The sequence below is a fragment of the Solanum verrucosum genome, unplaced genomic scaffold, assembly GCF_900185275.1.
Source record: "Solanum verrucosum unplaced genomic scaffold, falcon-dt-bn FXZP01000228.1, whole genome shotgun sequence".
In the NCBI taxonomy this organism is placed as follows: domain Eukaryota; kingdom Viridiplantae; phylum Streptophyta; class Magnoliopsida; order Solanales; family Solanaceae; genus Solanum; species Solanum verrucosum.
The window spans coordinates 2,508,745-2,524,571 of record NW_026020210.1 but is presented as its reverse complement, the minus strand read 5'-3'; positions in this window follow the sequence as shown (position 1 = coordinate 2,524,571).

The following is a 15,827-nucleotide window of genomic DNA, read 5'->3' as shown; positions in this document are numbered from 1 at the left end:
AAGGGACTGCTGTGTTCCACATCATAAGTACTATGTTGCAGCTCTTGCAATTGAAGGAGTTGTTCAGTGGTTTGGCTCATGAGGATCCCACGAGCATATTCAAAACTTCACGGATGTTTGCAGGCTGTTCTCCTTCAAGAACATATCCCAAGAGTCGGTCCGGTTGAGGTTGTTCCCATTCTTTTTTATGGGAGAAACATGCAAGTGGCTGGTTGAGTTGCTACGTGAATCAATCACTTCGTGGGAGGAGTTGGTCATCGCATTTAATGTGTGATTTTTCCCTCCCTCAAAGATGATGCCTCTTCGGGATAACATTCAGAGCTTCAAGCGTCTGGAAGGCAAGCCAATTCATGAAACTTAGCTACGATTCAAGAAGTTAGTGCTCCAATGCCCAACTCATGGCTTGCCTGACAATGTGTTGCTGACCAACTTTATTCGGGAGGTTTAATGCAGCAACCTTATGTGATACCAGCTCAACTATTGGATGACATGACCACGATAAATTAGGCTTGGTACACCCGTGAAGACCAGGTCTCTCCTCTCACATTTAAACTGACCAAGGAGCAGATGGAGAAAGGCCAAGAGAGGGACCAGAACATGGCCAAGATCATGACACAACTTGACATTTTGTCCAAAAATGTCATGGGAGCTGGTGCTCGAAGTGTCAATGTCGTGGGTGTCGGGTGTGCTAATCCTGATGAGGCAAAATTTGAGGCTTTGTACAACAAAAAGGTGAATTTCCTAGCCAACCAAGGTGGTGGTTATCGTTCAAACTACCCGAGGCAGGGTGGTAACCAAGGTTGGAATAGGGATGAAGGTTGGAATGATATGCTTTCTCGTATCCTTAACAAAGTTGAGGGGTCAGACAAGATTTTGAAAGAAATGAAAGAAGATGTGTCGACCCTTAGCCAGACGGTTACCTCCCACTCCGTATCGATCAAACAGTTGGAAACCCAAATGAGTCATATCTCGTCTCATTTGAACCCGAGACAGTAATGGGGTTTGCCTAGTGATACTATGTCCAACCCCAAAAATGAGGTTTGAGTGTGGACTTGCGTTGTGCCACGACGTTAACTAAGGCGCTGCTTAGGAGGCAACCCGAGTTTTTATTTGCTTTCTTTTTGAGTTGAAATAATGGTGTGTTAATTGTGTAGGTCAAAGTGGGGAAAGTGTTTGAAAAGTGCAGGTTGGCGAACAAAAAGTCCAGTCGGTGCATCGCCGAAGGGGTCGGTGTGCCTGACTTGATTTGCAGTTTGACTCAAGACAATTGGAAATTGGACTTTGTAAAACTTGGCGAGCCTAGAAGCAAATTGGCGAATCGCCAACCAGGTCGGCGATCCCGACATAGACCACCGTTTGGACCCCCACAATAACTGGAGGTTCTGTAAAACTCAGCGAGGTAAGTGCCCACACGGCGTGTCACTGAGTGGGTCGGCGAGCACACTAATGTCGCCGAATGAGCGCGAACCGGACAGATTTTACAATCCAAAGGTTTAAACTTTCAAACTCTTTCACTTTCCCTCACTTTTGAACTTCCCAAACTCACTCCCGCACTTTAGTCTCTATATTTCTTGAATTTTCTTCGCATTTTAGTCGTCGAAATTGTGTTCGGAGTGGATTACTTTGCCGCCTAACATTTCAACTTGTTTAATCGGCATCTAAGGTTGCTTTTCCGAACCCCGAATCTTAATTTAGCAATTTTGTACTCATTTGCAATGATTTTGTCTTAGTGTTGTGTGCTCAGCCTCTCTGATCTTAATTTTGTTAGTGTGTGCTTGTGTTAATTCAAAAATCTTGCCCATAATGCCTTTATTATTGAATTCCTGTGAATTTGTGCCTTAAAATTAGTTAAAATTTGTGGGTTTGTGCTCACATGTTATTGGGTTTAGTCAGGTGAAATCTTTGTAGCCCGTATTTGTGCCAAATGACGTATTTTGCCCAATGATGGAGCGGTTGACGTCATTCTTAAGGGCAAAAGTTGTCAAATGGCCAAATTTGGCCAAACCGGGAGAAGTCTAAGTATCCTGGGGGCATGGGAGTAATGGGTCTTAGTTTAATTTGATAGGTGCATGTTTTGATTTTGTTTTCGGGGGTTGTGCGGTTGAATTTGAGGAGTTAGGTTGAAAGTAGGCACGTTGGGTCGTTTGGCGAGCTGGGTCGAGCTCGCCAAAGTTCCCCATACCGCCTTTAATTTCATGCTATTTGTGAAGTTTGGTTCTATAACTTTCGGCGCGAAGCTTGAGGTCGCCGAATGCACTCGGCAACTCGCCGACAATCCTTCTTAATCTCCCTTTGTCTGCGCCCCTTACCCTTAATTGCACTGTAACCTTTGGCGGGCTAATCCTTGCTCGCCGAATGCTGTCAACGATTCACCTAAAGGCCTTCCCATCGTCGACATGTCATGTTTTTCTGAGATTTTTGAGCCCATCCTTTCGGGGAGCCTGATCTAGCTCGCCAAAGAGATTCAGTGACTCGCCGACTGGTTCGGTGAGTCTATCTGCAACTATTTTTCTGTGCTTTTGCTTGAAGTGTTTCTCACTATTTCCTGATGTTTTACAGATATAGTAAGGACAAACATCGACCTGCCACCCCGAAAAGAGCATGGGGTATCAGAATGAATGAAAGAGGAGCAAACCCTTCCAAAAGGGGCAGAACAGAGCCTCCAATAGGAGGCAAGGACAAAGTCAAAAGGCTTGCATCTGAGGTTCCTAAGCACAACAAGGAGAAAGTGTTTGTTGACTCCAGGATAGCATTATCTGACGATCAGCCCCTACAGTCCCGGTGGATAGAGCTTCGTGCTAGAGCTTGTTATGACTTATCTAGGGTCCTAACGGCTGCTACTCGTCCTGCAGCTGATACAGTGCCAGCTCCGGCACTTTTTGTGTCTCTAGTGCCAGTTGTGGTTCCTCCTCTCCGACTCCTTAATAGATTGAAAGTAGATGGGTTGCAGACTATTTTGGAGGAGAAATTGCTTTCTACTGAGAGCCTTGAGGGCAGATACTCCGATGTGAGACACCCGTCGAGTAGTTCACTAGGCCCTGGGGTCCCTATATTCCTTCATGGGTCTAGGAGTTCTATACAACGCATGATGACTTAGTTCTAAAGAACAAGAAGAAGGCAGCGAGTTTAGACCGGTTAAGTTGGTTGTGGTTCAGGGTAAAGAAGTTGGATACAATAGCGAGTACCTAAATAACGTACTTGACAAGAGGTATGACTTTGACTACCCCAACCTGACTACCAGTATAACATCATTGGATGAACTCAAGGGCTGGCTGCCGCCCCTCATCTCAGACACTACCAAGAGGTGAATAGAGGCAAGAGTCCCGATCGAAAAGAGGGACTTGAGTGTAGCTGTACGTTATTGGTTTGGATTCGTCTGCAGCTCTATTATGCCTTCCTAAAATGAGTCTGTTCTCCGTCATCCTAAGGTGGCCTGCCTTGGGTTGATTATTTCGAGGAAAAGCATTGACTTGGGTTTTATCATATAGCAAGAGATAGTCATGAGGGCTAAACAGAGTCAGACCTCTTTGCCATTCCCGGTCCTGATCACGGAGTTGTGCCAGCGTGCTGGAGTACCTCGAGATTACGAGAGATATTGAGGTTACCCCTTCTTCCTCTACTGACATCTAGCGTATTGAGGCCGAGTATACACGAGAGGAGGCCGACATGAGGATAGCAGCTCTGGTGGATACATCCTCGGAGGTGGACATTTATTTGATACATGCAGAGGCATTTTTGCCTACTCTAGCCTCCGGGCCTTCAGGTACATTTGCTCCAACTTCTTTTTCTTCACAGGCTCCAGGTGCATCTACCTCTTCCCAGCCCACCAAGATCACTCAGGCTATGATCCTGAAGATGGGGCCCTGGCCCTTTCAACTAATGTGAGAGCGGCTAGACTAGAGAGATCTATCCTGTAGATGATTGAGGCTATCATCTTAGCTGCACTTACCCCCTTCATACTTTCATTGACACTTTTGCTACGAGAGTTAAGGCTTGTGAGAGAAAACAGTGGGAGACCTCTGAGGTTACGACTTTGAAAGCTGAAGTAGCAAATTTAAGAAGGATGTAGACTATCTAAAGTCTACTGACTTCACTTCATTACTAGAGGCTGCTGATGGTGTGGACGCTCCTGAGACTTCAGAGATTCTTCTGGTAACTACTGGAGATGTACATAAGGATGATACATCAGTTGATGAGTTAGAGGCAGAGACTGATGATGAGTAGATAGAGATAAGAGAGGAGAGCATATATGGAGATTTGCTAGATCTTGAGGAGATGACTATGCAGTCGATGATCCAACAGACATCACCGATAGAGACATCCAAGGTAGCTCTTAGTGGACCTACTCCTTCTGAGGTTACTCTGGGCACTGGTGCCTAGGTTCCAAGCACCACACCGGGCACTAAGGCCTATATAGATGGAGCGACTGTGTAGAAATTATCCCTTTTTTACCTCCCTCTCTGTCTTACTTTTTGACTTGTGGATATTATTTTTGCTTGCATTTGAGAACACATGTTTTTTTTATTTGTGGTGGGGTAAGGCCCACCTTGTGTGACTGTTTTTCTATATATATTTGGGTTTTTGAACTATAACTGTGTTTTGCACTGTTTTTGTGGATGATTGAGCTTGTGGCTTCTTGTTTTTAATTGAAATGATTTTTGGACCCTTCCGAAAATTTTGTGCCACCTCTTGTTTGTGTTTGAGTGTGTCTGTTCTCTTGTAAATTTGAGTATCGATCTTGATCAATACCGATGACTTGAATAGTTCTCATAATCAAACAAAAATGAATGTGCAGCTACGATGGGGCCAAATGAAGTTGCATAGACAATATATGAACTTTTTGCATCTCGTTGTGACTAGCCAAGTATCGAATTGAGACTCTTGTGATGAACATTGCAGACTAGCGAAAGTGTGGAGTCTTGTTTGACATTGGTGTCAATGCCTTGCGTGATGAGCTTATCGTGAACCATGTATGATGACACTTAGAATTTCCCCATTGGTCTGGTTGACTAGATGATGCAATCTTATGATATGATCTTAGGTAACTTTGAAGAGTGTGGAACAATTTAACATTAAACCTCTTTTGTGGCCAACCTTGTGAGTGTGTGATCCTTGTTTGAACACCCTTTGAGCCTTATCCTTTTCTTGGATGAAACTTGATGCAAGTTGTAACCTTTCTTTGTCCATTACCCATAATCCTCATGATTTGTGGTTTGTGTGAATAGCCAACTTAGGCCAAAAGCCTAAGTTGGGGTGTGGTGAAAAGAGAAGGTAAATCAAGAAGTGCAAAGAAGTCCCCTCTTACACGTGGTTTTGAGAAAGATGGAACCCCTCCATACAAAAAAAAAAAGAGAGAAAAAGAACAGAAAAATGAAAAAGATGAAAATTTTCAAAATAAAGTTTGTGAAAGTGCAAAAAAAAATGGGGTGTCCGGCATTCCATGGAAAATGAATAATGGGGTGACCGATGAGCATAAATGAGAATGATGAAGGGAAGGAACGAAAGTATTGTTCACACCACATTTTATGAGGATAGAAGTCACTGAGCCTAAATGACTATACCTTTACACTCAGCCCCGTTACAAGCCTTTAAAAAACCCTTTTGATCTTGAGTGAGCTGAAAATAAGGGCAAACCTATGGTGAAATCATGCATTGTATTCATCTTTGTGAGTGTGAGTGTTGCATTTGATTCCGGAGCTTTAAATTGTTGAACCATTGTATGTGGATATGGAATCATCCTTTGTTGAGCTTGAACTTGCATTTAAAGCAAGTATTGTGAGCTTGAGATTCTTTGGTAATGGTGAGCCACAACTTGAATCTTTGAGTGTACAAGATCCTTGCATGAGTAAATTGTGTCTTTTTGTGTGAATTAATGATTGAGTCTTGTGTAGCACTATTTGAGACATCCTTTTTGAGTTGCTGAACTTGAGTTTTACTTGAGGACAAACAAGAGTTTAAGTTAGGGGTGTTGATGAGTCCACGATTTGGACTTATTTAGGGCTTTATTTTAATAGAGTTAGTGTCCTCAAATGCATATTTTGTGCCAATAACTGATGTAAATCCTTGGTTTTTCAGGTATTTGGATTGAGGAATAAAGCATGGATACTAATGAGCAAAAAGGAACAAGGCAGCTGAAAGAACAAAGAAAATAAGGCGTGATGATCGCCGAACCCATTGGGCGAGTCGTTGAATGGCCATGAACTCACCTAAAGTTCCAGTGTGCCAAGCCCTGAAAGAGAAAATCAAGTGGGCAATAGAAAAGAGCAGTGGGTGAATCGCCAAACGGTTCCGCGATGCAGTACTAGATCCCCCAAAGTAACTGAACTTGAAGATGCTGAAGGCCAAAGCAAAAAGGCGATGAAATTGACCAAAGGGCGAATCGCTGAGTGGATCGTGATCCTGACTTATTGCGCCGAATGGTCCAACACTTTTTTTGGCAACTATAAATACATTTTTAAATTCTTAGTTTAGTATCTAGTTTTGATCATAGACTCATAATTATTAGTTTTGAAGTTTGGAGCTTAGAACTGAGAGTATTCAGACAATATTTTCCTTAGCTTTGAAGATTTCCATTTTTGAGAAATTGAAAGTGGGATTTTGAGATTCTTCGACCTAGAGCTTTGTAAAGATGAAATTAATTGTACCGAGTTGATGGAAACAATATTTGGTAACGATTTCTATCTTTTTATGATGTCTAGCTAAAACTTCAATTCTTGGGGTGTGATTATGTGATTATGGGTTGATTTAGTTGTTGAGGTTTGTTAATTGATAGTTTAAATGCTGTTTAAAAGTGATTTCAATCAGTAACTGTGGTTTAATTTAAATGGTTGTAGTTGCAAATGCAATTCTAACTTCGTGTTTTTGGCTTGCTCGAGAAAGAGGTTTTAAACCAAGATTACTGATTTGATGGTCTGTGGGTATTGGCTTGTCATGGGTTCAGCTCAAGAGAGTGAATCATTTACCCTTTTCCACACATTCAACTCGAGAGAGTGAATGGACTAAAGCGAAGGCTGTTCTTGATTGCTGCTAATTGGTGTTCGAGAGAAACCAATTTAATTCGGGGTAAACTGTTCAAGAGAAAGTTTATCCCCACTATAGTCTAGTTTATTCACGGATTACAACTATTTACTATCAATTGCAGTTACCCACTTGTCTACCTTAGCCCATAATCCAATCACATCCCAAGAACCCGTCTATTACTTGTTTATTCATGTTATTTGTTGCAGTGATAATTACAATCAAAACCCCCATATTTGACACTTGTGTCACCCCTTAATTTGAAACCATTCTTTTATTCGTAAATATTTTGACCTATGATTGACTTAAACATATTTGTACTTGGCTCTTGAAACTTAAGCACGTACCACTCCCTGTGGGATTCGACCCCAACTCACTTAGTTGGGTTATATTACTGACTAACGATCATTGACACTTCTTATTGAAAGAAGTCTCCTGCTACGTGAAATCAAATATCTCCTTTATCCGAACTTAAAATTTAGAAAACTTGGTGGCGTTGGAAAGAGGATTCAAAGACCTTTCATTTGATATCTTATGGGACATCTAACTCATCAGATACTGAAAGTTATGGTCGTTTGAAGTTGACCCAAAACTTACAACTTAAGCTGAACTTGAACAAATCTCAAATTGGCTCTTTCCAAATTGGTTCTTTACAAATTGGTTCTTTCTAAATTTAGCTCTTTCTAAGGCTGGATGTTACAATATCTCCCCCTTGGGAATATTAGTCCTCGAATGAGATTACTCAAAGTAGACTAAGGGTGGCAATATCTAACAACCAACTCAAACACCCAACATGCAAATTAAAATAACATTTCGAGTTCAAATGTACTAAGAAAAGAATTAGTACATTGATTTGGAATTTCTCTGGACTTAAAGAGATGTGGGTATCTCTTTTCATATTCTCCTCAGCCTCCCAAGTAGCTTCCTCAACAAAATGATTCCTCCATAAGACCTTGACTGATGTTACCTCCTTAGTCATCAATTTGCGAACCTTACGATCTAGAATCTGAACGGGTACCTCCTCATAAGATAGGTTTTCCTTAATACCAATATTTTCAGTAGGTATAATGAGTGAAGGATCACCCATACACTTCTTCAACATCAAAATGTGAAATATCGGATGGACTGCTAGCGTGATAACTATTGTTGTAAGAAAACTCGATGATAAGTAAGGGATCATCCCAATTACCCTTGAAATTGATCACACACGCCATCAATATATCCTCTAAAGACTGGATTATGTGCTCTGCTTGACCACTAGTCTGGGGATGGAAAACAGTACTCAAGTTTACCTTCGAACCCAAACCTTTCTGGAAAGATTTCCATAATTGTGCGGCGAATTGTGCACCTCTATCTGAAATAATGGACACCAAAACTCCATGAGGTCTAACTTCTCTTAAATATATAATTTTGCATAATCCTTCGCTGAATAGGTAGTCTTTATCGGTAAGAAATGGGCAAATCAAATCATGCTGCCTGCGAGACTATATCAAACCAATAATGAAATACATATTGATCATTTTCCACTTCCATTCCTGACTATCTATGTTCTGAGCCATACCACTGGGCCTCTAGTGCTCTACCTTAACTTGTTGGCAATTCGGGCACTTAGTACGAACTTTGTAATACACATCTTCATATTACTCCACCAATAGACTTCTCTCAAGTCACAATATATCTTTGTGGAACCCGAATGTATAGAGTATCTGGAGCTATGAGTTTCCTTCATGATCCTCTCTTGAGGTTCATCCACCTTGGGTACACACAATCTACCATGATACCTCAACACACTATCTCCCCCTTGTTCAAAGCCATCACTTTCTGCTTATAAACATTTACCTTCAATTCAAGCAATACAGGGTCTTGGTCTTGTTTCTCTTTTACTTCAGACACTAATAATGATTCAGCCCCATTCATCACCACCACTCCTCCTTCATTGGAATCCATTAACCGAACTCCCAATCGTGCAAGTCTGTGCACATCTTTGGCTAATTCTTTCTTGCCTTCCTCAACATGGGCGGTACTATCCATAGACAATCTTCTCAAAGCATTAGCAATAACGTAACATTAGCCTTACCTGGGTGATAGAGAATACTCCTATCATAATCCTTGAGTAACTCCAACCACCTCATTTGTTTGAGATTAAGCTCTTTCTGACTGAATACATACTGAAGGTTTTTCTGATCGGTGAACACATCTACATGAACACCATAAAGATAGTGACACCATATTTTCAAAGCGAACACTACAACATCCAACTCTAGATCATGGGTTGGGTAATTCTTCTCGTGAATCTTAAGTTGTCTGGAGGCATAAGCTATAACTTTGCCATTCTGAATCAATACACAACCAGTCAAACTCTGGACGCATCGCAATACATAAAAATAACCTTGTGTACCTTCCGATAAGGTCAATACTGGGTAGTAATCAACCTAGTTTCAATTCATGAAAGCTCTTCTCACAAGGTTCAGATCATTAAAAATTTGTTGTCTTCTAAGTCAACTTAGTCAAAGGGGATGAAACAGGCGAAAATCCCTCGACAAACCTTCTGTAATAACCAGCCAATTCTAAGAAACTCCTAATATCAGTTGGAGATGTGGGTCTAGGCCAGCTCTGCATTGCGTCAATCTTTTGAGTGTCAACGCGAATCCCATTACCAGAAATAATGTGGCCTAAGAATACCATTGACTCAAGCCAAAACTCACACTTAGAAAATTTTGTATAAAACTCCCTATCCTTTAGAGTTTGGAGAACTATTCTGAGATGACTAGCATGATCCTCCTCATTCCTCAAATAAATCAGAATGTCATCAATGAAAGCAATAACAAACATATCAAGATAGGGCTTAAACACTCTGTTCATAAGGTCCATGAATGTTGTAGGAGCATTGGTTAAACCAAAAGACATGACTAGAAACTCATAATGACCATAGCGGGTCCTAAATGTTGTCTTAAGAATGTCACTTTCTCTTACTCTCAACTGATGATAGCCAGATCAGAGGTCTATCTTAGAAAAACAAGTGGCACCCTGAAGTTGATAAAAAAGATCATCTATTCTAGGAAGAGAATGTTTATTCTTTATAGTAACCTTGTTCAATTGGCAGTAGTCAATATACATCCTAAGAGAACCATCTTTCTTCCTCACAAATAAGATCAGAGCTCCCCAAGGTGAGACACTTGGTCGAATGAAACCTTTATTAAGACGGTATTTCACATGTTGTTTTAACTCTTTCCCTTATTACCAATACATTGCCTGTTCTTAGGGCACTCTCTCATGAAGTGACCATTCTAACCACACTTGAAGTAACCAGTGGAGCCATCACGACACGCTCCTGGATGGTTCCTACTACCCTTAGCACAAGCAGGAGTCCAATTTCCTCTTTGTGCCACATTACCTTGAGATTGTGCAGGTCTAGCTGTGAAGTTCTAAGAATTTTGATACTTGTACTCACCTTTGTTCTTCGGTGCAGGTGCACTAATAGATAATGGAGCAGGTCCATTAGGCTTTCGTTGAAAGGATGATCGATTTGCATTACTCTTCTGCTGCCTGGACTCATTTCTTGTTGTCTTAGCCTTCTTGTTTCAGAACTCTTCTCTATCCCTCAACTTATCTTCCTCAACCCATTGCACATGGATCATCAGCCTTGCTATGTCTATGTACTCTATCAACATTGCAGCCTTACCCTCTTTGCTTGATAGACGAGACAACCCATACACAAATAAACTCATCCCGCTCCTTATATAGGCAACCATCTCCGGAGCATAACGAGAAAGTTGAGTGAACTTGAGGTTGTACTCATACACACTCATGGTTTCTTGCTTGAGAGTGAGGAATTCTCTTACCTTTGCCTCTCTTAGCTCACAAGGAAAGAAATTCCCTATGAAGGCACCTTCGAACACAACCCAACTCACAGTTGATACTCCTTCAGCTCTACTCTTCTTCCATTGATCAAACCAGATTCTAGTAACACCCTTAAATTGGTATGCAACTAGTTCCGCATATTCAGCATCAGAACAATGCATAACCTCAAACACTTTTGGCAACTTTTCCACAAAGTTTTTCGGATCCTCAGTGACAATTGAACCAGTGAAGTCTGGAGGATTCATCCTTAAGAACTCACAGATTCTAGATGTATCAACCACATCCAGTCGAACCCCTCTTTGTTTCCCAGCTTGGTTGGTCACCACTTGACTCAACATCCAGATAGCATCTCAAAACTCAACATTAGTGACCTCTTATTGGGGTTCCACTTCTGGTGCATTGGGGACCCTTTGATCCTGAGAATCAACATTCTTCCTAGCAGGATGACCTCGAACAGCTCTTCGTGGAGGCATGATCTGAAAGATACGCGCAAGCATGAATTAAAAAGAAACTTTATAGAGTTGAACTCTATCGCACGAAAAGAGTATGAAATAAGTCAGATAATTCCTAAATGTCGTAGCTTCCTAATTATAGATGTGGCGTGCTTCACATCGATAACTAGGATTTTACAGACACGGATTCATAAACACCCTAGGACTCTTGAACTCTGTGCTTTGATACCAAGTTTTTCATGTCCCGAGCCTACACCCTGGACGTGGCTGACACTCGAGAATCATTGCTGGCCCTAAGCGAACCCTTGGCCTTGCTCAACTCTCATCAGAAGACTTACTCAACAATAAAAGAACTTCAAAAGTGAAGTTTTAACTCAGTGTCTCAAAATAATAAACTCAGAAATATATAAGAACATTCAACTGGCCAAAAGATGACAACTTGAGTCTCAATCATCAACTATGGAAATGAAAAGGACTCATGAACTACAACTGTCTATCTATATATGAAGCCTGTAATACTGTGAGGGCTGTAGGGACTAGATCCCCGATCATCCTAACAAAACTGAAATAACGGAAATAAATAAGGGATCCCTTGGATGCAAGGAGGCTCACCAAACAACCTTGGAACTGCATATGGTATCAATGATTCGCCTGCTGAAGACCCTGATCTCATGTATCTGCATCATAAAATTATGCACGCCAAATAGCATCAGTATATTGAATGTACGAGCATGTAAGGGTAATACTGAACATAACATAAAAGCTTACACTTGGAAAGAAAGAAACACACTCACCTCGACTCTACTCAACTCAACCACAAATCATGGATACTCAACTCAATGCAATATAAAACAACAATAAAAATGCAATAATAACTCAGTTTGTATGTAAAGATATAAAATAACTTTGTTTGGGAGATTCTCTAATCGACAACCATCACTATGAGCTATGTGATGATACAACATCTCGTCCACGCTGCCAAATTTTCCTATACCTTGTCGGGGTATAAAACTCCTCAACTAAATGGATTCACTAAGCTATGCTTAAAAAGCAATTAGGAATCATCTAAAAGTTATGACCCTTTCTACCCACGTTGGCTACATGGTTTATGAGGACTTTGAGTTGTATGAACTTGCCCCCATATCGGTGCTCAATACTATTCCCAAAAATATAACTTAGCTCATATGATTTAAAAATATTTTCTCATCCTCAAAGTTTGATATTATTACTCAAAATGTTCTCTTAAAAGAGATTAAACTCAAAGCTCCTCATGAACTCCTTTGGAAATCTATGTTTCCTCTCATTATAAATGTAAAAACATTTACTTTTGGGAATACTTAATTCCCATAGATTAATTTTAAAACATGAAACTCAACTCTCCTCATCCTCATACTTAAGTACTCAAGTCTTAAAACAAGTTTTAAAAGGTTGTAAAACACTTGTCAAAATGACTTGAAAGAACTCTAAAGACTTTATTCTTAACTCTAACTTGAATTATGAATTATGAATTCAAGGGTTATGATTCATGTTATGAAGGATCTCGTGATGTTTAGATGTAGTATAGAGTAGTTAGAATCATAAACGGAGTAAAGGTACACTTTAAAAGGACTTAGACGGAGCAAACGACGGAAAAAGGGTAGGGGCAGGCTACCCTAGCGCACTGTTGGTGCGGGGCGCCAACCCCTAAACTTTAGAGACTCATTTGTGGTGAACTATTGGCGCGCTGCCCCAAACCTTCTGGCGCATCTGGGGCACGCCGCCAAATCCTCTCCCCAGAACTTCTCGATGAATTTTCTTCTTCGATTATTTGGCCCTAATTCGACTAGAGTCGAATGGTTTCCACCCAAGTCGATTATATTCGAATACCCAACTTAAGTACCCCAAAAATCTACCAAAAAACAACCCTTTAATTTCTAACATTCATCTTAAGAACTCATCAAACTCATTATTAACGATTTAAGAACGAAACTTCAAGAAACTCATCAAGAACTCAAATCATTCAACCTCAAGAATGAAATTTCGGATTTAAAATCACATGATTGGCGTGTGGGTGGACGAACCCAAAACTATGAGAGTTTAAATACTTCTTATGGATCAACCCTTGGCAAAATTTCTCGACAAATCCCAAGAATCTTGATGAACGCCTTAACATTTCCTCTTTCTCCTCTTGAGCTCTTTTCAAAACCCTAAGTGTATTTAGGATTGTGAAAACTGACCCAAATCAGTTTTGACCCCTAAAACATTATTAAAAATATTTAAAGTTGAAAGGGTAAGGAAAAGATCAAACTACCCCTCATTATTTTGGGTAACTTCCCTTTACTGGACATGCTGATTTCAAAAAGGCATATCTCCCTCATCCGAACTAGAAATTTAGAAAACTCGATGGCATTGGTAAAAATAATTCAATGACTTTCATTTGGTATCTTATTGGCCACCTAACTAATACTGTACGGAAAGTTATAGTCATTTGAAGTTGACCCAAAACTCACAACTTAAGCTTAACTTGAACAAATCTCAAATTGGCTCTTTCCAAATTGGCTCCTTCTAAATTTAGCTCTTTCTAAGGCGGGATGTTACAGAAAAGAGTTTTAATTTTTAGTGCAAATAGTAGTCTAGTGAAGAAGTTACAATTACAAATTGTCTTCATTTGGAGTACAATAAATGACATCTAAAGAGAGGAAAAAATAATAAATATTTAGACATGTTTCCCAAGAAGAAGTTTGGCTTTTTTTTTCTTTTGCAATGGCTTGTTTTAGTTGCACAACTTGCAAGGCAGTAATTTGTTTGGTCAATCTAAAACAGTAGTAGTTGCAATTGTAATTTACTTGACAAAATTTCTTTTTTTAATAATTAAGTAGAAGTAATAATTAAAAGGGAAAAAAAGATGATAATACACTTTAAAATAAAATATGGACTATGTATACCCTCAATATCATAAACACCCTTGTTTGAGTCGACTAAAACTGAAATTTGTTTTTAATTATATAAGAATCTATTCAAAGATCTATAAATATGTGTAATCTTCTCATCCTCACGCATTAATTTTTGTCGCTTTTAAAAGGACTCTTCTCAGCTATAAAAGGACACAACTATGTGACTCTCTAACACATCAATTATAAATTGAATTGTTAGAGAGAAACATTACTCCACTATATGTCACTAAAGTCCTTCCCTCCCCCCCCCCCCCCCCCACAACTCTTCTTTTTTTCAATGGATTGGCCTGAATTTCTAGAAAGTTCAAACCCTCAGGGATCAACAATTGATGTGTATGGTGTATCACTTCAAGATAATCATGAGGTGACTGCACAAATAGATAGGTGGATTCCTGAGGAGAAACATGTTTTTGAAAATGCTTTTTTTAGGTATAATATCCAAGGTTCTCAAATTGTTTTTGAATTTATTGCTTCAAAATTCCCCGATAAATTTTTGGAGGGAATGAAAAACCTCTATATAAACCTCTTTAAAACGGTTGAAATGGAGGATTTTCGAAAAACAATGTTGTTGTTGGTGATGTTGATGATGCTCATCATCATTAACAACATCATCAAGTGCCACAAGAAGATAAGTCATAAGACAAGGAGACTAATCTTAATGACAGTCCGCCCCGAGCCGAAATCAGTCGTTCACGACGTCGTCGATGGGGAATTCCATGGACTAAAGGAGAACACTCGTAATTAAATTATATTTTTCTTTTTCATATATTAAAGTTTTGAATAACTTATACATAAACTACTTTACAACCTTTTTTTTTTGCATGTTAGATTTAAGTTTTCTTGACACCTCCTTTATATGAAACCTTTTTTTCCGTGAAACAAAAATAAATAATAAAAAGAATGAAACTTAAAGAAACTCATCAAGAACTCAAATCATTCAATCTCAAGAACGAAATTTTGGATTTAAAATCACATGTTTGGCATGAAGGTGAACGAACCCAACATTATGAGAGCTTACATACCTCTTCGAGATCAACCCTTGGCGAATTTTTTTGACAAATCCCAAGAATCTTGACGAGTGCCTTGACCTTTCCTCTTTTCTCCTCTTGAATCTTCTCAAAACCTAAGCGTATTTAGGATTGTGAAAATTGACCCAAATCATTTTTAACCCCTTTAACATTACTAAAAACGTTTAAAGCTGAAGGGGTAAGGAAAAGAACAAACTACCCCTCATTATTTTGGGTTACTTTCCTTTATTGGACATGCTGACTTCAAATAGGCATATCTCCCTCATCCAAACTTGAAATTTAGAAAACTAGGTAGTGTTGGAAAGAAGATTAAAAGACCTTTCATTTGATATCTTATGGGCCATCTAACTAATATAATACTGAAAGTTATAGTCGTTTGAAGTTGACCCAAAACTCACAACTTAAGCTGAACTTGAACAAATCTCAAATTGGCTCTTTCCAAATTGGTTCTTTCTAAATTTAGCTCTTTCTAAGAAGGGATATTACAATATCTCCCCCTTGGGAATATTCGTCCTCGAATGAGATTACTCAAAGTA